General features: G+C 35.5%; 1 non-coding gene across 1 annotated transcript; it reads left to right on the forward strand.

The window, feature by feature from the left end:
* The first annotated feature begins 18417 nt into the window (after nt 1-18417).
* LOC131147095 (small nucleolar RNA R71) lies at nt 18418-18524 on the forward strand. Its single transcript, XR_009134620.1, has one exon. It is a non-coding gene; the product is annotated as a small nucleolar RNA R71 (small nucleolar RNA).
* Nucleotides 18525-24674: the final 6150 nt, after the last annotated feature.

The raw sequence follows: 24674 nt of genomic DNA on the forward strand, positions 1-24674 counted from the left end.
CGGATTGAACAACACATGGCCGGGTCATCCTCCTCACATGGCAAAGCTCCAATGGATATAAGCTTTGTTGATGCTGGAGATGAAGATGAAGAAGAGGAAGAAGAAGATGAAGATGAAGAAGAAGGGGATGGTGAAGTAGAAGATGATGATGCTGCAAATGCTGGAACTGCATAACTTTATTTATCTTTGAACATTTTATGATTGTATTGAGAACAACTTTATGATTGTTTTTAATTTTTTGATTTTATTGCTTATCAATGTTCTATCATATTTATCACATGCTTATGATTGCTCTTTGCCTAGAATGTGTCTATATTTCTTGATATCTTACTCTTTTTGATTGATGTCAAAAGGGGGAGAATTTATAGGCAAAAATTAAGTCTTATTAAATATGGCTCATTACACATTATATATTTGAGCATGATATATATTTTGATATAATATGACCTTCTGTAATACATGAGAGACATTGATTTTTGAAACATACACTGTGTTGATTTCTTAATACATCATGCTTATTGTAAAGGGGAGCCCTCTTAAGGCTTACTCATTTTTACTCCTTGTTTGTCATCATTAAAAAGGAGGAGATTGTTGGCCTAACAAGGCTTAAGAATCTTATTTTGATGATAACAAATCAAAGGAACTTAACATATTTGGCTAAGTGATAATGTTTCAGGATGAAAGTGTTTTTGGATAAAAAATCAAGTGACTTAAGTAATCAATGTCAAAGTGCTTAACAAGTCTTATGATAGCTCAAATGTAATGCTACAAAGATTTTATGAAGGCTGTTGAAGCTTGAAGACAAGTTATACATGAAGAAAAGAAGCTATACATGAAGACTTAGTAGTTAGAAGTGTTATAGTTGTTTAAAAGTCTTATGTTAGTACTTCGCATATTTTTCAATATAAGTGATTGAAACTCTTAGAATTTAATATGGACTTAGAGACTTGATTTTGAAAACCCCAAAAAATATATTTTCAAAATCTCAATTCAATATTCCAATTTTAAAAGCTAGCAAGTTTTTGGAAACACATTTCTTAAATTCATGAAAATTGCAAGCTCAGGCGACTGGCTGTGTATGCTCAGCCGACTGATCTTTTATATGCTTTTTAAAAAAGCAAACATAATAGCATCAGGTGACTGACCCCATCAGGCTTAGGCGATTGACCTTATTCTGAGTTTGAAAATTCACTATGATTTAAAGGCATGAGCAACTGACCTTTTAGGATCAAGCGATTAACCTTCGAGAATTCAAATTTAAAACAGCAAGGGAATGTTTCCAAAATTGATTGCTTGGACCCCAAAAAAAGAGAAAACTTAGGAAACACACTAAGTAACTTGAGAATACAAAAATTAATTTTTAAACTCTATAAATACAATTTGATTTCAAGAACTGCAGACCCAACAATCAATAAAAATCAGCATCTAAGCTTACACTCATACTCTCAAAGCTCTCTTACTGAATACACTTTGCTGAAAGTTCATTGCTGAGTTCTTGCTAATATATTCTCATTGTACTCCGAGTTTTCTACTGATATTTCAATATAAGAATAAATCCACCGTGATATATATCTTAGCTTCAAAATCTTTATATTGATTATATTGCTGAAGTATATTGTTTTTATTGTGTACAAACTTGCTGTAACTGAGAGTGTTCTTGTACGAACCGAAGATTATTCTTGTTCTTCTTGCCTAGTGAGAGGGGATTCTCATTACAGAAGGAACTCCACTTGAGGAGGAGAGAGGTTGTAATTTTGGCTTAATAAAGAAATTTGGAATCCTCACAGCGGTTGCTTAGGGCAAGGACATAGGCCTTGGGCCAAACCTTGTAAAAATCTGGCGTCTCTCTTTCTTCCCTGTTCTCTTTAATTTTCTGTATATATAAATTGCGTGGATGCTTACTTAATTGCTGGAAATTAATTTGTTATTGGGAATTACAGAAACCTTAATTAAAGGGAGTACGTTGATTGATTAATATCAAAACTCATTAACTTATTGATTAGTTATATACTTAAATTCAAGTAACTTATTTGATATCAATGTTTGAATTTTGGAAGCTTGCTGAAATTTCTATTTTGTTTCATATTGTGAAATGAAGTTTACCTTGTTGATTGGATTGACATATTCAAAAGCTAAATTGAAATCTGATTTTGAATTAAATTGCTGAAAGGAATATTGATAAAGTTGCAAAGTGTTGTAAAATAAAATCTCTAAAATTTTATTCAAGTTGATCTTTTCATTCATAAAGATTTAATCTTAAATTGGTTCTTAGTTGTACTTGTGATTGATTATACTTGTGTGATTGTTGAATATAAAATAGTTGGGAATGACATAATAAAAAGATTTATAAAGAAATTTTTAAATCCTAATTCACCCCCCTCTTGGGAGTACACCTTACTTCTCACTCTAAAATTATTCTTGATATTGTTAATATTCATTGTTGCAGAACAATTCTGATTCTGAATATTGAATTTCTGAGATTGATATTTGTTATTGGAATTTAATAGCTAGTATTTAATATCATTCGTTTATAATAGATTGAATATGGATTGAACAAAGGATTGTTAACTGAATTTGTGAGGTTACTGATTGTGAGATTATTGGAAATTAAATTGAAAAGGGTAATACATAAAAGGTATTTACAAACCTAAGTTACAAAGAAATTTTAAAAAGCCAATTCACTCACCCCACCTCTAGGGAGTATACCTAAATTCTCAATTGGCATCAGAGCCCTAGGTTGTAGTATATCTTAAACTAGAAGCAAAATAAAGATCCCTATGGCACAACTAGGTGTATCTCCTTTGGGCGAAGGCCAATCCTCATCTAGACCACCCATCTTTTGCGGACTTAACTACACCTTCTGGAAACAATGAATGAGAATATTTTTGCAAACCATGGATTGGAAGGTCTGGAAAGTAGTCACACATGGTGACTTCATTCCCACTAAAAATGTAGATAACAAAGAAATACCTAAAGATGAAAAAGAGATGACTGACATTGATCTAAAGATGCTGCAAATAAATTCGAGTGCAATGAATGCACTATATTGTGCCATAGATGTCAATGAATTCAATATAATCATGGGATGTAAATCATCTAAAGAAATATGGGATAAGCTTGAAGTAACTTATGAATGAATGGTTGACATAAGGGGTAGTAGAATTGACATGCTCACCAGCGAGTATGACATGTTTAAGATGAACCCTGAAAAAACTATCACTAGTATGTATACTAGGTTCACCCATATAATAAACTCTCTTAATGTATTTGGGAAAAACTACTCTACTTATGAGATGATTGGAAAAATTCTTAGAGCACTTCCACCATTTTGGGAAGCCAAGGCCACTGCTATAATAGAGGGCATAAATCTCAAGAATACCTCCTTAAATGAATTGATAGGATAACTTCTCACGTATGGAAACAATAAACGAAATAGCTAGAGGAAAATCTAAAACCAAGGAATCTATCGCATGTAAAGCCTCAAATGAAAGCTCTAGTGATAAAGATGAAGATGAAGAGGAAATGGATGTTAATGATATAACCCTCATAACGAAGAAATTTGCAAAATTCCTTAGAAAGAAGAATAAATTTACAAGAAAATTATGGGACTCTAAATCAGATAAAGGAGAAACCCAATAGAAGGAAATAAAGTCTGAACTTCCAACATGTTATAATTGTAAAAAGATAGGCCACATAAAACTAAATTGTCCACAACTTAAGAAGGATTCTAAGAAGAAAAAGGCAATGAAGGCCACTACATGGGACGATGTAAGTTCCAGTAGTTCAGAAAGTGAATCAATTGACCAAGAGGTTGCTAATGTTTTTCTTATGGCATGGGATGATAATTAGGCACAAAGTTCCTCATCCAAATTATTTGATGATTCATGCAATGAACCCAGCTTGTCTGATGAATCTAGTGATGAAAGTATGCCATCTTATGAAGAACTACAAATTGAATTATTCAAAGCTAATAAAATTCTAATCAACGTATCTAAATGATGCAAATCATTGAAAAATAAGAATGAATATATAATGAAAGAATTGGAATCTCAAAATCTTGCTGAAAGAGAAATGGATTTAAAAATTAAGAGATTAGAAAGCAAGAATCAAAAGGAGATGAAAGAACTGGATGATAGAAGATCTCAAATTGATGTTGAAAATGAAGAGGATCTATATATTTCTAAACTAGAAAGTAAAATCAACAAGATGTCTCAAGATCTAGTGAAGCTGCAAGTAAGCGGTAAAGATAGAAAAGACTTAGAAATACGTAGTCTTGAGAGTAAAATGGAGGATCAAGCCAAAATTATCTACAATTTTATGAAAGGAAAAGAGAATTTTGATAAGCTAGTTGGGTCACAAAGAATCTCCTTGAAAAAAAAAAAAAGGAATAGGCTTCAAAAAAAAAACCTCTATATGGGATACTTTGTAAAAGCTTCCAAATACTTTGTTAGTACCTCCTCAAATTCCTATACTCACACCACTTGTTTCTTGTGTAAGAAAAATGGACATATAAAGTTTGAATGTCCATTAAAAAGAAAGGGTATGAAAACCACACAGGTTTGAAGAGTAAAAGAACCATCTCTTATCAAACCATTAGGACCGAAGAAAGTATGGGTATCAAAATGATAGCCTAGTTCTCGAACTAAAGCCACCAGAGATCTTAGAATTAGTCATTTTCCTTTTAGGTATCAAGAAGGTTCAGTAGTACTAAAAGGAAAAGGGGTTAGTGATGTTTCAACAACATATAAAGCAAATTTTCCTACACTAGTATAAGAAGAGCTCAGTTGTGCTCTGATAGAAGATAATGATTAAAGAATAAATTATAAATCAATACGTCTACTATAGCAGAAACCTTGAGAAGTTAAGTAAAGATGATGAATTCCAAGAATCAATCAAAATTCTAATTTAACTGAGCATATCATGATTGATTTAAATAATGGCTATAGCTCAAGAGATAAGATAGCACAACCAAGTTGATTCATATCCTATGGACAAAAGTAGTAACCTTAGTTGAATTGTTAAGGAAAGTTATGAATACTTAAGGTTAAAATTCTAGAGCACAACATATGTTGTTCTTTGCACATACTTGGGATTTAGAAGATCAAATTAAAAGAGCAATAATAATGTTACTCATAAAATCCTAAACTCATCTTGAAACCTAGTTGATTGATCAACCATTGAAAGAAGTTTAAAGTGAAAATCTGTAGTTCAGCTGGTCAAGTATTGAACATGATATTCATCTTTAAGTGCAAGTGCAAGTGCAATGAAATTATTTTTTTAAGAAGTGAAATGTACCTAAGTAGTCTAATTTTATATTAGTAATAGTTTAAAAGCTTCAACTCAACGATCATATCAGAAGCAACTACTAAGAAATTCTGAGAATTCTTCTTTATATGAAAATTTCTTAATCACAATCAATACAAGGGTGTTGAACAAGGTTTAAATGGAGTATATCGATCTTGAAGGATTATTTCCAAGCTTATTGATGACATCAATGTTAAAGTCAAGTGAATATAAAAATGACATTGTTGGCTGCAATCAAGAAAGGTTGGATTGTACAAGGCTTAACTTAGAAAACATTAAATTCAAAGAATCCTATGCATCAATTGTAGATTTGGAAAGCAATATGATTTTTGAGTAATCATATACAAAAGGAAAAGAGATAAATCAAAAGAGAGAAAATCTAGAGTAAATAAAGTTTATTGCATAGTAGAGAAGTAGTTTATAGAGGAAAATTGGATGAGTGTTAAGTTATCAAGTAAGTCCATAGTACTAAAGGTCAGGCGACTGACTCATAAGGCATAGTCGATTGACTAGCTACTATTTAGAGAAAATTTAAAAAACACAAACTTGTCAAGCGACTGGCATATTGATATCATTTGAATGACTGACAGTGATTTAAATGCGAACAGTGCGTAAAACCCTAATTTTTTAAATCCTCAATCTACTGAACTTACTTCTCCTCTCTTCTTAACCCTTTTCTCCTTCATATACCAGTTCTCCCTCACACAATATCTTCCAAGTAAACCTAAAAGTTCATCATCTTACTTCATTTTCATTTGATTTCAAAGGATTTCATCATTCATTTTTCTCAAAATCAATCATGCCATGAATGAAAACCATAGCAAACAAAGGTTCTTCTTTTAGGAGATATGGTAGCAATAACATCGAACAATGTCTTATGACTCCTTATGCAAAGAAACTATACTAAGACCATCTTTGCTCTACGAAACCTTTGGTAAGTTCTTAGATACTACATTCTTTGAAGAAAACTTTCCCGCCACTTTACGAATGCTCAAAACTTTAGGATGGAAAAAGTTTATCATATATCACGAAAAAGGAATGTATCCAAATTTGGTTAAACTCTTTTATGCCAGTTTGAAAAAAGGAGACATTGTGACCTCAACTCAAGTTATGGGGAAATCACTCTCTCTTACTCCATAGACCTAGCAACCATTTTACATATCAAACAAGGAGAGTTTGAGTGTCCATCTCTTGGACAATCTTGGATTATGGCTCAAGAATTCTCACCTGAGAAATTTTTTCCTCTGATCATGACTAAATTCCCTGTCTACTTTGGTCATCCTCCTCTTTATAATCAACTGAACATGCAAGCTCAAATGCTACATAAGCTTATAACTTACAATATTTTACCAAGGATAGGATCACATGACCACGTTTCTTATCTAGATTGCTTTGTAATGTGGTGCTTGCTTAAAGGTAAAAAACTTGACTTACCAGGCTTAATTCTAAAATGGATGATTTCTAGAGAAGAAGCTCGCAGAGTAATTCTTCCATATGACGGCGTTCTGAATCTTGTCTTTGCACATCTTGGTGCAGCCACACCATCCACAATGTTCATCAAGAGAACCCATTATGATCTTTTCTCTTCTAATACTCTTATGCAAATGGGATATGAGAGACATGATCAAGGATGGTTTCCTAAATATGGTCGACGATGATGACAAGTTCTCAAACCACATCAACTTGTTCAGAAACCAGCTCCACAACCTACTTCGTTGGCAGATGACACCCTATCTTGGTTCATTTCTTATCAACAACAAATCACTGCTCTTCATGACGCAGTTCGTATAGGTTTTAGCTCCCTTCAAGCACATTACTCTTCTCTTGATCAAAGGCTTGAACGGATTGAACAACATATGGCCAAATCATCTTCTTTACGTGGTAAGGCTCCTATGGAAAGTAGTTTTGGTGATGTTGAAGAAGAAGATGAAGATGAAAATAAAGATGAAGGTGACAATGCAGATGCAGATGATGCTTAGATGTTTTCTTTGCTTGAACCAACTTTGGTTGTAATATATGCATTGGATACAAATTGTTTTTTTTTTTTTTTGCTCTTATGATTTTTCTCATGCTATTTTGCGACTTATTTCTCATCATTTTATGCATGATGAATGATCACTATCTGCTTCATGATTATGATGGCTCAATGAATTACATTTTGTATGCTTCTTTTGATATCTTTCTCTTTTTGATCGATGTTAAAAAGGGGAGAATTTTGAGCAAAACTGAGTTTGGTCCACATTATTGTTCCACTACGAGCATGAAATTAAAATGTAGTGATCCAGGGAATTATGTTATTTAAATAAAGGAAGAAGGAAAAAGGAATTAAAGAAAATAATTAAATAGAGCCTCATCGACGAACACAGGGGATTCGTCGACGAGAGCATATGAGGGACTCGTCGACGAGGACGTGTGTCATTAACGAGAAGATACCGAGAGGGTGTTTTAACGATTCTAAATTTCATCAACGAGGGGTGAGAGCTCATCGATGAAGGCCAGTGTATAAATAGGCCTAACTCTCATTTTTGGGCGAAAATTGTGTGAAAACTTCCCTTTCTCTCCTCCTTTCATCCTTTCTACCTTCTCTCTAAGATCTCAAGCCAGATTCTCGCCAGTTCAACGAATCTAAAGCCACCACGATGCTCCTGGGAAAATTCTTTGCAAACCTACTGGAGTGGATCATTGGTGGAACTACTTTGGAATTCATCCCTGGTTTAAGGTAAAACTTTTTACTCAAAACTTGGTCTTCCCATAGTTATAGGAAATGTTGTATACGAAGAAATACTAAAGTTTAGTTCTAAGAAATGTTGATTTCAGGGTGTTGATCGAGGAACCCTATGAGTGCAGGACGAGTGTATTTTAGGGGGGCTTTCTTTACAAAAATCAGGTAAGGGAATAAACTAAAGCAGTCATTTTTCCATGAAAATACGATTAAATTACTAGTAGATTTATTTTTAGAAAGCATGTATTACATTTGAATATTATTGAGAAAATATTTATTTGGGAAAATACTTCTATTGTATTGAAATGTATGTATTAGTATGAAATGCCAGAAAATATGATTTCAGTATAGAATATATGGTCTTACTCAGCATTGTGTGGCATGAATATTATTTTATGTGAAAAGTATGTTTTCAAAAATTATGAAATAATGTAGTACATTATGATTTTATAATACATGATAAATAACATATCTATTCAGATAATTATTTGTGAAATGTTTGGGGCAAGGCTGTGATTGATAGTCGGCGCAAGGCCATGTACTATGTATGATTTCGGCACAAGGCCGTATTTATGAATGTTCGGTGCAAGGCCACAGATATGAAAGTAATTGGCACAAGGCTGTATGTATTTATGTTGTTACAGAAAATGCTATCAATCTTCTTATGTTAAATTATATATTATCATGTATTATATATTATCAAAACGCAAATGATAGTTCAGTTCAGTTACAGGAGCTTGGTACCATAGCTATGCAGATCAAATTATTATGTTTCGGACTTGTGCTAATTGCCCCTTCTAGTAGAGGGGGTGGGAGATGGATAGTCGATGTGGCTTTCAGTGTAGAGTTGTAGACGTCCACTTGGTAGTCCGACCCAGGGTGTGGCGTGCCCATCGTACTTACAGACATTTTTTACTCTGTAGTGATTGGCTAGCCATTGTCGGGTCCCACCTTCAGGCTACACGACCCGTCATGGGGGGTAATACACGACATTAGCTAGCTATTCATCCTAGGTAAATTTTCAGTATTATTAGCTATACCAGACAGTTCATAAACAGTACGATTTATTAGAAATATGAAAGTATATGTTTTTGTAGTTATTAAATGATTAATGTTTTCTAGTATGCAAAATTTACTATATATCTATATTAGCATTAAATATTCATGTTTCCATACAATTGTATTTAGTTTATTTTCCTTTACTAAGAGGTGTCTCACCCCGGCTTAAATAATTTTCAAGAAACCTAGAAAGATCGGCGGAACGAGGCTGTCGTTGAGTTAGTGTGCTACCCCGCTAGGAGGGTAAGTTTTGAACTAAGATCAGGAGATTCTGATATGGGAGCCTATAAATATTTTTGGATATCTTTGGGGATTGTATATGAATACAATATTACTGTGGATTGTAGTTGACTCTGGTATTATGTATTTATGGTTTGATGGATATAATTTATATTTACTGCTACTTAGGTTTCCACTGTGTATGTCAGGTGTACCCCATTATCCACGGGTTCAGGTTCACTTTATTGATTATGATTAATTATATAGTAAATTAAGCAGGTCGTTACAGTTTGGTATCAGAGCCTAGGTTACTAGATTCTGTAGACTCTATAGTGCAGCAGTAATAATACCAGAGTATATGATAAAGGAATTTGAGGTCTGGTTTTGTAGTCTAGATACAGGACTTTCGTGGTGGTTTGTGTGATTTTCCTTGGGTGACGATTTTAGGAAAGCTGTGTTAAACTATCATCGAGTTGGGTATCTAGGTTGCAAGATTGAACCTTAAATTAAGATCAGAAGTGATAAATTAATTAAGGAAATATTGTACTAGTTGGATGATATGTTATGGTAATAGGATTCTAAGTTAAGTTTTTTGTTTTTCAAGATGGACCCTAGAGGTAGTAGTGCCCATGCTAGTGGAAATGAGGGAGTTGGGCCCTCAAGCGCCGCGGGCGGTGATTTAGATGCAATTTTACGCAGCATGGCATAGCAAGTTATGGCTAAAATTTCCAGGAATTTCAGGGAGCTGGGTGGTTTGTCTTCAGGCCACGACAGCTTGATTGAGAAATTCATTAGGATGAATCCTCCAGTCTTCTCAGGAGGAACTGATCCTACTACCGTTGAAAATTAGGTGCAGGAGATTGAAAAAGTATTTGTAGCATTGCAGTATTCTGAGGATCAGAGGGTGCTGTTCGTTGCATATAAACTGACTGAAGAGGCCGATAGATGGTGGACAAAAAGTGAAACTCTTAGAACAACAGAGGATAGTACATATGGATGACGTGGGAGCAATTTAAGGAAATAGTTTTTGATAGGTATTTTCCGGCCTCATCTAGGGAAGCTAAGATTGAGGAGTTCCTGAATTTGAAGCAGGGACAGCAGTCGGTGCAGCAGTATGTAGTGAGGTTCATTGAACCATCTGGCTTCGCCCTGTACATTATTCTAAATGAGGCGAAAAAGGTATGACAGTTTGAAAGAGATCTGAGGAGAGAAATATATAAGTAGGTGTCAATACCGAAGTTGCAGGATTTTACTGAGTTGGTAAATAGGGCCACCATAGCAGAAAGTGGAGAGCGATTAGAGGTTGAGGAGCAGAGACAGAAGAAAAGATCCACGCCTTCTAGTTCTTAGCAGAGGGTTGATCGTGGTTCGTGGAAGAGAGGTGGCTACTATAGAGACCAGAGACAAGAGACTGGGAATCGCAGTTTTCAGGGTATACAGCCATTTCTAGCTTGCTCAACTTATGAGAATAGACACCCGGGGGAGTGTCCTGTCGGTTGAGGTATTTGCTACCGGTGTGGGGAGCCAGGACATGTGATGAGATATTTTCAGGCTTAGATTGGTGTTGCTCTCGCTCTTAGACTTGCTCGGGGAGGCTATTAGGCACCACGTGGAAGCTAGCAGAGGAACATAGATCCAGCCAGGGTTTTCACTCTAACGCCGAGTGATGTTGAGACAGCCGGCGATGTGGTGATAGGTATGGTTAGTATGTTTTTATTTAAAGTCACTAGATTATTTGATTCAGGTGCCACACACTCGTTCATGTCTTTGGGGTGTGTTAAACTGCTAGTGACTACACCGACTAGGTCAGCAGTGAGGTATAGTAGGGTACTCCGTGGCTGTCCAGTTGATGTTTAAGGAAGGATTTTGTCTGCTGATTTAATAGTGTTAGATATGCATAGGTTTGATGTCATATTCGACATGGATTGGCTAGCATCTAATTTTTCTAGTATTGATTCTCGTTTGAGAGAAGTGATATTCAGACCTTTAGGAAGACCAAAATTCAGATTTATAGGGTGACGAGTGCAATCTCTACCTCAGATGGTTCAGCTATTAAGGTGAGGAGACTGCTCTTGAGTGGTTTCAGGGATTTGTGGCCTTTGTGAAGGAAACATCAGGGAATGAATTGAAGCTTATTGGCATGCTAGTAATGAAAGACTTTACAGATGTGTTTCCAAATGAATTACTGGGTTTGCCACCTAATTGTGACGTAGACTTTCCCATTGATCTGCTTACAGGTACATCACCGATTTCTAAACCACCATACCAAATGGAGCCAGCAGAGTTGGCAGAATTAAAAGATCAATTGGAGGATTTACTTGATAAGGGTTTTACACGACCTAGTGTATCCCTATAGGGAGCTCCTGTATTATTTATGAAGAAGAAGGACCGGTCTATAAGGATGTGCATAGATTATAGGGAGATTAATAAAGTGACCATCAAGAACAAGTATCCTCTACCCCATATAGATGATTTATTTGACCAAATCCAGGGTACACGGGTGTATTCCAAGATTGACCTCAAGTCAAGCTATCATCAGGTTAAAGTAAGGGTAGAAGATGTGTTAAAGACGACCTTTAGGACCAGGTATGGACATTACGAGTTCCTTGTTATGCCATTTGTTCTGACGAATGCTCCTACAATATATATGGGTTTGATAAATAGGATCTTCCATCCATTTTTAGACCAGTTTGTTGTTGTTTTTATTGATGATGTACTGGTCTATTCGATGAGCTATGGGGAGCATGAGATGCATTTAAGGCAAGTTTTGCAGACACTCAGAGAAAAGAAGCCATACACCAAGTTCAGTAAATGTGAATTTTGGCTCGAGAGAGTTGTGTTTTTGGGGTACGTTATCTCAGGGGATGGAATTTCTGTGGATCCCAATAAAATTGATGCGGTAGTAAATTGGGCTAGACCAAAGAATGTCTAGGAGATTAGGAGTTTCTTGGGGTAAGATGGATATTACAGTTGTTTTGTTGAGGGGTTCTCAGCATTATCAGGGCCTCTGACACGACTGACTAGGAAGAATGTCATATTTGACTGGGATGATAGCTATGAGCAGAGTTTTCAGGAATTGAAGCAAAGACTTGTCACAGCACTAGTGCTGATCTTCCCGTCAGGGGGTGAAGGTTATGTTATCTATGGTGATGCATCCTTGAAGGGACTTGGTTGTGTACTGATGCAGCATGGTAGAGTGGTAGCGTATGCTTCTAGGCAGTTGAAAGAATATGAAAAGAACTACCCTACCCATGATCTTGAATTAGCTGCAGTGGTATATGCATTGAAGATCTGGAGGCATTATCTGTATGGCGAGCGATGTGAAATTTTCTCCGACCATAAGAGTTTGAAGTATTTCTTCACTCAGAAGGAATTGAATACGAGGTAAAGAAGGTGGTTGGAGCTTAGTAAAGATTTTGATTGTACCATCAGTTATCACCCAGGAAAAGCAAATGTGGTAGTGATGCGTTGAGTAGGAAGTCTGTGAGACTAGTATTAGTAACTATGGATATCCAGTATCTGATCATAATGGATCTGGAAAGACTCGGCATAGAGTTGGTGGAGAGTGATCTTTCAGTACGTACTGCCAGTTTAGTGATTAACCGGTGCAAACTGCAAGTGCACAATATCGTAGTTTTATGATATAATGATGTGTAGAGTATCGTCCTCAGGGATTGATGTCTTAATTTTTACCAAGTAATGAATTTATAATGACTTTGATTTTATTTAGAAAAATTAATAATTTTAAACTGCGAAATTTAAATAAAGCTATTTTAAATAAACTATTCAAAAGAATTTAAAACTGGATGCCGCTTATCAAATTACTGATGGTGAAAACTTCTAGGAAACTGATTTCACCTAGTTTCTCGCTATGCTTTACTCATCTAGTCAATTCGAATTTGTATTCTCTGTTTGTTAGCAAATCGCCAATTTTTCCCAAAGCCTCTTTCAATAGTCAATCATAACCTATTCTTGTTTATTATTTAACATAAGAGTATGCAAATTAATAACGGAAGAATGCAATAAGACCCTAGATTTTTAATGCTACGTAGGTTCATACAAGTCTTTCGATCTCTATATTTACCTACGCTGAATTATCCAAGATCTATCCTATAATCCCCCCTTTCGGTAACAAATCACAAGACTAAAATCATTTAATTAATGACTAGTTAATTAAAAGCATTAGGCACAGAATAACTCAAACAAAAATTAATGAAAAATACTTCAAATTAGCATCAAAAAGCAAGCATAGTTCGAAACTGGCTACATTGTTTTCCTAGAATACAAAAATTTAGTTCATTCTGAAAATTAAATTCAACATAATAGATTTCAACATATTTTCTTCTATTTGGAGCATACGGGAAAAATCAACACTCGAAGCACCGCCATCGCACGTCAGGAACACCCTGAACACCGCCATTCTTCACCGATTCTGGTTTTTGAAAATATTTTAATTTTCTGCGTGCCACCGACTCCTTCCTTACTGCTATGTTTGTTGAACTTCAATCGCGCAATTGTTAGAAGAAAATCTCCAGAAAAAATTCTCCCTTTTTTTTTTTTTTTCAAATTTTGGTGCAGCCTCCCCCTCTCCAGCGCTTGCTACCCCCCCTTTTCTCTTCTTGCGCACGGCTCCCCCCCTAGAAACCCTATGCCTCCTTTCCTATTTTGACTTTTTCAACTTCATTTTTCTTTCCTTTCTTTTCTTTCTTTCTTTCCTTTCTTTGCCTTTCTTTCTTCTTTTTCTTTGTACCTAGTGCCTCACCCTGCTAAGATGATCCAGCTGCATGGCCGGGTCACATCTCATTTTTTTATATTTTTATTTTTTTTTCTTTCTTCTTTTTTTCAAAGGTACATGAACTGCCCTCCTCCTTCAAGCCCACTTTCAACCCTCTTACTGCCTATAAATCCCAAAGATTAAAACACAAAAGGTGTAGAGCTCTTTTTTAGTTTTCCCCAAAATTTTGAATCGTCTCAATCGGAGCTCGGATGAGAAAGTTACACCAATATTATGAAGAATTGTCGAAATAGTCCATAAAACGGCGTATGCTAACTTCACATCTGATTAGATATTGATGCATCCAGTATTTCACAAAATGCAAACCATGCAAATTGTAGATCATTTTATTATCTTTCTATAGCATCTTGAATCATTTAAATCGGAGGTTGGATGAGAGAGTTACACACATATTGCAAAGTACCATTTGTTTTTAGCTTCCAACAGTTGCTCTGCAATAAAAAACACCAAAATTCCATACATTACTCAATAAAACCAAAATTTTATGAATAGAACACAATGTTAGAATATTGAGAGTAATTAGGCATTTAAATAAAAAATATATTATTCACAATGCATGAATTAAAGCACTTAATTTAAGCGCGTAATCACACCCCTCAACTAAAGTTTTGCTAGTCCCTAGCAAATAATGTGAATGCAATTCAGGGTGGTGTCATACCAATTTCAATGAATGAATATACATGCAGCACAACCATACCTTTTCACATACAGGAATATCACCAAATTACACCCAAACTCATTCATACCTAATTCACGCAACTCCGAAGTAAGTCATTCATGCAAATCTCATCATTATATAGCCATTAAGAACAGTAAACGCACATAAAATTAACCAGCGTGCACAATTCAAAGTTAATGTAGCCATATAAATTCAAGTATAAATAGGTGAAATCTTGAAGCATGTGTAATGTGTGTGACTCGTTACACCCAGGATATCCGTGGACACCTAAAGAACCGTCATTTTGACTTGGCCTAACTGGTATACCCTTAAAAACACTCAAAAAGGATGGTTTCACTTGTCGTATATGAGGAGGAGTTTCATGATCAAACATCCCACATACTGTAAGGAACAAACTCTAAATGTACGGAGTGGACTAGCCTGAAAAGGATCCAGCCTATTTATGAGGTGTCGGGTCCTTCACCCTATCATCTTCTCACCTACTCACCATATCCAAACAAGGCCACCCTAGATCAACTTATTCACAAACCAAGCGTGAATACATCTGAGGCATTAGGCGGGTGAAAAATCTTTATATGTGGATAACATGTGTCTTGTTTGTGACTTTTGTTGTAGTTGTGTGGAGTAGATATTAATCTTTCACTCTTTTGGGGTATTTCTATTTCTCTTTTTCTTTCTTCTGCTCATTTTTCAATTGCTTTCTTTTCATGGTCAATTAGGACAATCATAACACTTCTTTTATTGTTTTCATACCACCCATGTGCATTAAGCTCGAGCAAGAGTCCATGAAATAAGTCTATTTCTAGGGGTGGCCCAGCCTTCACATCTTGAGTAGGCTACAAAACCTAGGTTTCTATCTCCCCACTAAATGTCACCTCTAGGCTAACAATTCAAAAACTAAGACTAATGTACAAAGAATATCCAAAAAAATTAGAGAAATTTGAGTTTCATGAACTCTGAGTTGACGTCAAAAACTCAAAAGAACGATAAATGTCTTAATAGTACCTCTCAAGGTGCCAAAGTCGCCACGGGCACTCTCTCAGTTTTCACAAGGAACCCTAAGTGCTACAAGTCACATGAACGTGTATTTTTTAGCCTCAAGAGATACCATGTAGATACAAGAGTTTATATAGCCAGATTAACACAATTGCACTACCAATCAACTTTCAATTTACGATTCTTAGTTTAGCCATATAAATAAAAACTACACATAAATGACCCAAGTGTGTACTCCTAGGTTATATGCAAGTATATAAAGGGTATAAGTAGTGTCACGCATGGCCTAATCATCCATATTCACACATTTTTTTTCAATGTTATTCAAAAATGAGAAAGATTGAAGAAAAGAAAGAAACTTCCCTGACTTATTGGTGAATCGATCAAAGAATTAAATTTTTAGCTCTGTACTCATGCCAAATAAACCTGCATCGAAAATCTAAATTATTCAAAAGTACATAGATAAATAAATAAAGTAATAAAGATAAGGGAATTAAACAAAAGAAAAACTCTTTGGGTTGCCTCCCATTAGCGCTTGTTTTAACGTCTCCAACAAGACGTTTCAATCTTTATCAACTAGGATCTCCAAGAGGAATAAATGCACAGTCCCTCTCCATTTGTTCTCCATAGTAGTGCTTCAATCTTTGACCATTAACTTTAAATATATTCCCTGTCTTGTCCTTCAAGTCTATTGCTCCAAAAGGGAAAACTTTGTCAATTGTATAAGGACCTGTCCATCTTGACCTTAACTTACTCGGGAAGAGTTTTAATCATGAGTTAAAGAGTAGAACCTGTTGTCCTAGAGCAAACTCATGCCTAAGAATCTGTTTGTCTTGCCACTTCTTCATTTGCTTTTTGTAGATTTTTGCATTTTCATATGCGTCACCTGAGAACGCATAGTGAAGATGCTTAGGGAATTTCTTTAACTCTAGAGATATAGGTTGTTGCATCTTTTCTTTAGAGATTACAGAATCCATCTTTGCTACCATAGGTTCTAGCCTCCCCACATGCTGTTGTGTTGTAATCTGCTGCAAGGATCGTTCTAGGTGATCAGTTGGTACATCTTTTTGAAAGACTTTTTCTACACCTTGCTGAATGACATCTACTCGAAAATAAGTGCTTGGATCTTCTGAGAATCTCATCCCTTTTGAACATTAATTAAAGCCCTTCCAGTGGCCAAAAATGGTTGGACAAGAATTAGTGGAACTTCTTGGTCTTCCTCCATATCTAACAAAACAAAATCAGCAGGAAAAATAAATTTATCCACCTTTACGAATACATCTTCTATGATTCCACGTGGATACTTGATGGATCGGTCTGCTAGCTGCAAAGAAATGGTTATTTGTTTCATCTCTCCAAGTCCCAATTTCTTGCAAACAAAAGGTGGCATAAGATTAATGCTAGCACCAAGATCACATAAAACTTTATCAAAAAATGAATTTCCAATAGTGCAAGGCAAAGTAAAACTCCCTGGATCTTTTAATTTTTTAGGCAATTTCTTTTGAAGAATAGCACTGCATTCTTCGGTAAGCTTCACTGTTTCGAACTCCTCCAACCTTCTTTTATTTGAAATGATCTCCTTTAGGAATTTAACATAATTTGGCATTTGTTCCAAGGCATCTGCAAAAGGAATATTTATGTGAATTTTCTTAAAAATATCCAAAAATTTAGAAAAGTGCTTTTCTAATTTTTGCTTTTGAAAGCATTGAGGGTAAGGAAGTGGAGTAGAGAGAATAGGAGGATTGTCAGGAAATGAAATTGCTGGAAGCGTGTCTGTCTCTCTTGGTGTATCATTTATAATCTCCTCTTCTTCCCCTTTATTCTTGCTTCGACCATTCTTTTTAGGTGTAGGTGTGGACATGGTTTTCCTTGCTGGTGATTTCTCAATTTTTCTTCCACTCCTAAGTGTAATGACATTGCATTGTTCCTTAGGATTCACTTTTGTGTTACTAGGAAAAGTTCCTCTCTATTGGGTATTTATGGTCATGGCCAGTTGCCCAATTTGCATTTCAAGATTCTTCATGGTGGCTCCCATGTTGTTACAATGAGTCTCAATGTTATCCAGTCGTACATCAGTCATTTTTAAACCTTGCTTTTGTCTCCTCAACAAAAGATATCATGGCATCCTCAAGTGACATCTTCTTCTCACTTTGTTGACTATCAAATCCTGTAGGAGGTTGCACCACATTCCTTGTATTTCAATAGGACAAATTCTCATGATTTCGAAGCCCAAGATGATAATATTGTGGCAAAGGATCACTCCGATAGTTGTAGTTCTGATTGATGATGTATTGAACCTGTTCATGACTCGCTTCATTGCTTGGATCTATCCTACTTGTAGCTGCCACATATTTTACACCTTGTGGTATCCTCTAGGTGGTCAACACTAAAATCTGATGAGACAGAGAAGCAACCTAAGCTGAAAGTGCAGCAAATGGCTCCAATTCATGAATTCCAGCAACTTTCTTAGCCATAGTTCTTTCTATTGGCCATTGATAGTTATTTGAGGCCATTTCTTCCAAAAGAGTAGTAGCACCCTCAGGTGTCTTTGACATCAAATTCCCCCCAAATGTAGCATCAAGTAAAGTCCACGTTTGCCCATTCAACCCATTATAGAACATCTGAATTTGTAACCAATCCGGAAATCCATGTTGTGGGTAGTGTCAAATCAAATCCTTATATCTTTCCCATGCTTCATAGAGTGATTCAAAATCATGTTGTTTGAATTGACCAATCTCACTCCTTAGTTGGGCTATTTTGGTAGGTGGAAAGAATTCAGCCAAAAAAATTTCTGCCATGTCCTGCCAACTCGTGATACTCCCATGTTGTAGCAACTGTAGCCAACCTCTTGCTTTGTCCCTCAAAGAGAAAGGGAATAATCTCAGTCTAATGATGTCTTCAGTAACACCATTGATCTTCACAGTATTACAAATCTCCAGAAACATCGTCAGATGGATATTGGGATCATTAAGTGGTGATCCACTAAATTGGGTCTACTATACCATGCTGATTAATGTGGGTTTGAGCTCAAAATTATTGGCATTAATGGGCTGGTGTCTGTTAACCGAATAGTTGTCATTCACAACTGGTCGCACATAATCCTTTAAGGCGCATGGCTGTGCATTATCTTGTCCATTCTCCATGGCTAGTACCTCTTTTTCCTTAGTGCTCTGAGCGTTCTTTCAATCTCTGGATCAAATGGAATAATGGCACAGGTTCTAGCACTGCGCATCCAACATAAAAAACACACCAGAAATACAGAAAAAATAAAAATTAAAAATATAAAAATAAAATTCTAAATTAAAACCAAGATTACTTTGTGTCGATATTGGCAAAAATAAGAAAAATTCAATCCCTGGCAACGGCACCAAAAACTTGACCGGTGCAAACTACAAGTGCACAATATTATAGTTTTATAATATAATGATGTGTAGAGTATTGTCCTCAGGGATTGATGTATTAATATTTACCAAGTACCGAATCTATAATAACCTTGATTTTATTTAGAAGAATTAATAATTTTAGACTGCGAAATTTAAACAAAGTTACTTTAAATAAACTATTCAAAAGAATTTAAAACTGGATGCCGCTTATCAAATTACTGATGGTGAAAACTTCTAAGGAAACCAATTTCACCTAGTTTCTCACTATGATTTACTCATCTAGCCAATTCGAATTCGTATTCTATGTTTGTTAGCAAATCGCCAATTTTTCCCAAAGCCTCTTTCAATAGTCAATCAAATCCTATTCTTGTTTATAATTTAATATAAGAGTATGCAAATTAATAAAGCAAGAATGCAATCAGACCCTCGATTTTTAATGCTACGTAGGTTCATACAAGTCCTTCGATCTCTATATTTACCTACGCTGAATTATCCAAGATCTATCCTATAATCCCCCCTTTCGGTAGTAAATCACAAGACTAAAATTATTTAATTAATGTCTAGTTAATTAAAAGCATTAGCCATAGAATAACTCAAACAAACATTAATGAAAACTACTTCAGATTAGCATAAAAGAGCAAGCATAGTTCGAAACTGGCAACATTGTTTTCCTAGAATACAAAAATTTAGTTCATTCCAAAAACTAAATTCAACATAACAGATTTCACCATATTTTCTTCTATTTGGAGCATACGGGAAAAATCAACACTCAAAGCATCGACGTCGCGCGTCACGAACACCACCGTTGTTCGCCGCTTTTGGTTCCCGAAAAGATTTTAATTTTCTGCGTGCCGCCAACTCCTTCCTTGCTGCTATGTTTGTTGAACTTCAATCACGTAGTTGTTAGAAGAAAATCTCCAAAAAAAATTCTCCCTTTTTTTTTCGATCTTGATGCATCCAGTATTTTACAAAATTCAAAACATGAAAATTGTATATCGTTTTCTTATCTTTCTACATAATCTTGAATCATCTAAATTGGAGGTCAGATGAGAGAGTTACACATATATTGCAAAGTACCGTTGGTTTTTAGCTTCCAATAGTTGCTCTGCAACAAGAAACACCAAAATTTCATACATTACTCAATAAAACCCAAATTTTATAAATAGAACACAATGTTAGAATATTGAGAGTAATTATGCATTTAAATAAAAAATATATAATTCGCAATGCATGAATTAAAACACCTAATTACGCAATTTAAGCGTGTAATCAGTGGTATAGCCTACTGAAGACCCAAAATTAGTGGAGGTATTAGTTAGAGTGTAGAATGGTCAAGGGGAGGAATTCTGTTTGATAGATGACAAAGTTTTGTGCTTCCATTCCAGGTTATGTGTTCCTTCCAATGCTGACATCAGGAAGACCATTTTAGAGGAGGCTCACATATCTTTGTATACAGTTCATCCCGACAGTACGAAAATGTACAGGGATCTACGAGAGTTTTACTGGTGGAGTTGTATGAAGAAGGAAATTACTGAGTATGCAGCGCAGTGTTTGACATGCCAGCAGGTAAAAGCTGAGGACCAAAGGCTGGCGAGTCAGTTGCAGCCGCTATTTATCCTAGAGTGGAAATGGGATCATATAACTATGGATTTTGTTTTAAGGCTGCTATTGGCGTCGTATGGTCAAAATGCGATTTGGGTGATTGTAGACCGATTGACTAAGACCGCTCATTTCCTACCTATCAAGATCAGCTACTCCCTTAACCGTTTGGTAAAGATTTACATTCAAAAGATATTTCGTTCTTACGAAGTGCCTGTGTCTATAGTATCAAATCGAGACCCGCATTTCACATCATGTTTGTGGAGGAGCTTGTAGGAGGCTCTAGGATCTCAATTGTCTTTTAGCATGACATTCCATCCTCAGTCAGATGGACAGACTAAGAGAATGATATAGATATTAGAAGATTTGCTTTGAGCGTGTGTATTGGACTTTGGGGGTAGTTGGACTCAATTCATGTCGTTGGTGGAGTTCGTGTATAATAACATTTATCAAGCCAGTATTGACATGATACCGTTTGAGGCACTGTATAGTAGGAAATGTCGTTCTCCATTATATTGGGATAAGATGGGTAAGTAGCGAGTTGTGGGACCAGAGCTTGTGTAGCAGGCGTACGATAAGGTTCAGCTCATCAGAGATAGAATTAGTACAGCTCAGAGCCGGAAGAAGAGTTATGCCAATAATCATCGCAAGAAATTAGAATTTGATATTGGTGATCATGTATTTTTTAAGATAGCTTCGTTAAAAGAGGTTATGAGATTTGGAAGGAAGGGTAAACTTAGCCCTAGGTTTATCTGTCCGTTTGAGATTCTAAAGAAAGTGGGGCTGGTTGCCTACAAGTTAACTTTACCACCTGCGTTATCCAAGATGCACGATGTATTCCATGTTGAAGAAATACGTCCCAGATCCTTCTCATATAATCAGTTATGGTGAAATAGAACTCAGTGATTCACTAGTTTATGAGAAGGTACTAGTGTAGATTCTGGATATAAGAGAATAGGAACTACGTAATAAGAAGATTCCTCTGGTAAAGGTTCTATGGAGGAATCATGCAGTAGAAGAGGCTTCTTGGGAGCTTGAGGAACAGATCAGATAGAAATACCCATAATTGTTCCAAGAAGTTCAGATGTAACTAGGAAAATGTAAGTAAATATATAGTATTTCTTTTGCAGGTACATGTAATAGTTTAGTTATATATGGTCTTTTAGTTTTGAGAGAATTTTATTTTAATTTATATATGTAGTCTCTCAGAACTTGAAATGTAACCACGGTATTCCTCCGCCATAAGTGAGGGTAAGTAATAAAATAAGTAGATCGTTTTGCCTTTAGGGATGATGAGTTATTTGAATAGTAAATTTTGAGGATGAAATTTTATAAGCAGGGGAGAATGTAGTGACCCAAAGAACTATGTTATTTAAATAATGGAAGAAGGAAAAATGAATTAAAAAAAATTAAATAGAGCCTCGTCGATAAACACAGAGGATTCGTCGATGAGAGCATATGAGGGATTCGTCAATGGGGACGTGTCTCATCGACAAGAAGATATCGAGAGGGTATTTGGCGATATTAAATTTTTTCAACGAGGGGCGAGAGTTCATCGATGAATTTCCTTCTTGACCTCGTCAATGAAGTGACGTGGCTCGTCGACGAAGGCTAGTGTATAAATAGACCTAACTCTCATTTTTCGCTGGAAATTGTTCAAAAGACTTCCCTCTCTCCTCCCTTCGTCCCTTCTACTTTCTCTCTAAGATCTTGAGCCGGATTCGAGCCAGCTCGACGATCTGAAGCTACCACGATGCTTCTGAAAAAGCTCTCTGCAAACCTATCGGAGTGGATTGTTGGTGGAACTACTTTAGAATTCATCCCTAGTTTAAGGTAAGGCTTTTTTACTCAAAACTTGGTCTTTTGATAGTTATAGGAAATGTTGTATACGAAAAAAATACTAAAGTTTAGTTATGAGAAATGTTGATTTTAGGGTGTTGATCGGGGAACCCTACGAGTGCAGGATGAGTGTATTTTAGGGTGGAGTTTCTTTGTAAAAATAAGGTAAGGGAATAAACTAAAGCAGTCATTTTTTCAATGAAAATACTATTAAATTACTAGTAGATTTATGTTCAAAAAGCATGTATTACATTTGAATACTATTGAGAAAATATTTATTTGGGAAAATACTGCTATTATATTGAAATGTATGTATTAGTATGAAATTCCAGAAAATATGATTTCAGTATAGAATATAAGGTCTTATTCAGCATTGTGTGGCATGAATATTATTTTATGTGAAAAGTATGTTTTCAAGAATTATGGAATAATGCAGTACATTATGATTTTATAATACATGATAAATAACATGTCTATTCAGATAATTATTTATGAAATGTTTGAGGCAAGGTCATGATTGATAGTCAGTGTAAGGCCATGTACTATGTATGATTTCGGCACAAGGCCGTATTTATGAAATGTTCGGCGCAAGGCTACGATATAAAAGTAAACGACGCAAGGCGATATGTATTTATGTTATTATAGAAAATGCTATCAATCTTCTTACGTTAAACTGTATATTATCATGTATTATATATTATCAGAACCCAGATGATAGTTCAGTTCACTTACATTAGCACGGTACCGTAGCTATACAGATCAAATTATTATGTTTCAGACTTGTGCTAACTGCCCCTGCTAGTAGAAGGGGTGGGAGATGGATAGTCGATGTGGCTTTCAGTGTATAGTTGTAGACGTTCACCTGACAGTCCGAACTAGGATGTGGTGGGCCCATCGTACATACAAACATTTTTGACTCGGCAGTGGTCGGCAAGCCATTGTCGGGTCCCGCCTTCGAGCTGCACAAGACGTTATGGGATACATGACATCAGCTAGCTATTCATCTTGGGTAAATTTTCAGTAGTATTAACTATACCAGACAGTTCATTAACAGTACGATTTATTAGAAATATAAAAGTATATGTTTATGCAGTTATTAAATGATTAATGTTTTCTAGTATGCAAAATGTAATGTATATCAATATTAGCATTAAATATTCATGTTATCACACAACTGTATTTAGTTTATTTTCCCTTACTGAGAGGTGTCTCACCCCAACTTAAATAATTTTTAGGAAACCTAGAAAGACCGGCGGAGCGAGGCCGCCGTTGAGTTAATGTGTTACCTAGCTAGGACGGCAAGTTTTGAACTAAGATCAGGAGATTCTGATGTGGGAGCCTAGAAATATTTTTGGATATCTTTGGGGATTGTATATAAATACAGTATTATTGTGGATTGTTGTTGACTCTGGTATTATGTATTTATGGTTTGATGGATGTAATTTATATTTATTACTGCTTAGGTTTCTGCTGTGTATGTCAGGTGTACCCCGTTACCCACAGGTTCGGGTTCACTTTATTGATTATGATAAATTATATAGTAAATTAAGCAGGTCGTTACATCTACTATGAGCATGAAATTTAAAATTGTTTGATAACTTGAAACTTGAACTGAAATTGAGTATTTGAAATCTGATATTACTTGAACTGAGCATATGAATATGTTTGAGCTGATATTCTAATCATGATGGAATATTATAACTTAATGAATGAAATACAAATTTTCTTGAATATGGTATATGTTTCATTCAGGGGTAGTAATAGTTGACAACTGATGATATCATGATATATGTTCGTTAAGATAATATGAATTCTGATTTACTTTACAAATCTTGTTGAGATTATGCTTATTGCAAAGGGGAGCCTTATTAAGGATTACTCATTTTTACTCCTTATTTGTCATCATCAAAAGTGGGGATATTGTTGGCTTAACAAGGCTTAGAATCTTATTTTGATGATGACAAATCAATTGTACTTAACATGTTTGGTTAAGTTAAGTTTCAGAGCTTAAATGCTTTCATATAGATCAAAATCAAGTATATGAAGAGATTAAAAGATGATTATGCTCAGAGACATGAG

The sequence above is a fragment of the Malania oleifera genome, chromosome 13 (assembly GCF_029873635.1).
Source record: "Malania oleifera isolate guangnan ecotype guangnan chromosome 13, ASM2987363v1, whole genome shotgun sequence".
Taxonomy (NCBI): domain Eukaryota; kingdom Viridiplantae; phylum Streptophyta; class Magnoliopsida; order Santalales; family Ximeniaceae; genus Malania; species Malania oleifera.